The following is a 2,319-nucleotide window of genomic DNA, read 5'->3' as shown; positions in this document are numbered from 1 at the left end:
GACCTCATAGTCTTCCACTCCGCATCCTTTACCCTTCATATCCTACGCCCTCCTCCTTCAAAAGCTCACTTCCCTTCCACCTGCCCTTCACCTCCATACCCCTTGCCCTTCATCTCCCTACCCCTGTTCTTCACCTCCCCATCCCTGTTCTTCACCTCCCTATCCCTGTCCTTCACCTCCCCACCCCTCGCCCTTTATCGTCCCACTCCTCCCTTTCACCTTCCCACTCCTATCCTTCACCTTACCACCCCTGTTCTTATCCTCGCCACCCTGTCTCTTTTTTTTTGCCCCCACCCCTATCTTTAGCCTACCTCTCCACATCTCTTCAACCACTCCACTCGACGTAATTATTTTCTTCGTTTGTCTTACTTTTGTCACATATAGCCACGTCTCTTCTGCCCTAGTTCTCTTTTTCAGTCTGACACTGTCCAAGCACCTCGTTCCATCATCTGACGACTTTCCACACCTCGCACGGGCCTTGGCAAACTCCTCCCATCTGATATATGCAACACAAACATAGGCTAGACCTCCATCTTGCCCCACTTTCTCACACAATCGCACACCGATATCGTCATCATTCCTCCCCCTTCACCCCCGCTCATCCAATCTCACCTTCACACACTAACACCAAATGTCCTCCCACTACACCCCGCCTCATCCAGTCTCACAGTTTCACCTTCTCCCACCCCACCGTGTCCTCAAAAGTACATACGGTATAATGGATGTCACTCCAGTTTGTCAGTGACGTCTTAATGTCTTTCCTGCCTTATTTATGTTACTGCCAGATGATTTTGGATACATTGGGAATGATCCTCCCCCCTTTCTCTTTCTCTCTCTCTACACATACACATACATACATACACCCATGCTTCTGTTCACATACACGTACACACATACACACGCATGCACTCACACTCATACATACATACTGTACATACAAACACACATGGGGGCAAGCACACGCGCCCGGAATTCCCCACCACCACCACCAAGCTTCACACAACACTGTCCATGTCTCTTCTCGTTTCATTGCCAGTCGTATTCCTTATTACTTTTTTTCGACCCACCTATTCACATCCTGCTTGCCTCACTTTCTAACACATTTACTGATGTCCCCCACCTTGCCTCAGCCACGCTTACCAACAGTGACCAAGTTTCCTGTGATTCATCTCCTCCCGTTCCACAGCCTTATAGTTTTATCATCTCTCATCCCACCTAGTTTACGAGTTTGTCCTTCTTGCCTAGTCCATGTTATCTTTCATCTTATTCCACAATCACATGACTAGAACCTCTCACTCCATGCCATCTTCACAGCCACCTTTTCGCTTCCCCCACCTTCTGCACAAACTTTTACAGTTAAAAGTTTCTCTCTCCTATTAATCCTTCATATCCTACACCCTACTCCAACCCCTAACTTCCTTGCTACCTACCCTTCATCTTCTCACTCCTTCCTTTCACCTCCCTAACCCCGCCCTTCACCTTACCACCCCATTGGCTCACTTCAAGTCCAGATCCATCACCCATTTGACCTGTACTTACCAGCAATGTCCAACACCATATAACTTTCACCCTGCTTGTCGCACTGTTTCACACCGTTTACCTCACCTCGCACCATTACAACCGCTCCACTGTATGAGATTGAGCTGAGTGAAAACCCCAGACAGCATTGGGAATTTAAAAGTCTCGCTAAGGAGATAATGAAGCTTGTTTCTCAATGATTTATGAGAAGTTTCTGTTAAGGTGAGGAAATTTGCTTGCGAGAGTAAGGTTAGAAAAATTTCCTCACAGCGGGGTCTGTTAAATCTTGTATCCTGTTTAACATTTCTTTTTCACACTTTCTTGTTATCCCTGTTCCCCCTCTGGAAAACACTCTCTCTCTCTCTCTCTCTCTCTCTCTCTCTCACGACGCGCAAACGCCTTCAAGGTATAAGATCCAACATCCCACACACCACAAGTAACCCTCCCTCGCACCTTATTACAGCATCGTGTTATGGCCGCGGGTGTTAGTGATGTGCTAGATCGGCGTGGAGGAAGCATATTTCGTGGATGATTATACGCTTCGTGGGCTGGGATATGGACCGTGGCAGTGGGCGCTAAGGGTAGCATCAAGTCAGAGTCCTAGATAGTCGGAGGAATGCTATTGGTGCTGCCGATATAGCTGCATTTGTTACTGGTTCTTTTTTTTTCAGTTGCTACTCATGTCATTTTGTTTGCTACTCTTGTTGTTGCTTTTACTGGAAGATTCACCGTGGCACTGGTCGCTAAAGGCAGCATATAGTCAGACTTGCTGAGAAGGAATGCTGGTGGTGGTGTTATTGC

This window comes from Coenobita brevimanus, chromosome 76 (genome assembly GCF_032717465.1).
Source record: "Coenobita brevimanus isolate Jiangsu-jjx chromosome 76, ASM3271746v2, whole genome shotgun sequence".
NCBI classification, from domain to species: Eukaryota; Metazoa; Arthropoda; class Malacostraca; order Decapoda; family Coenobitidae; genus Coenobita; species Coenobita brevimanus.
The sequence above is the reverse complement of the archived record's forward strand: the minus strand, read 5'-3'. Positions refer to the sequence as shown.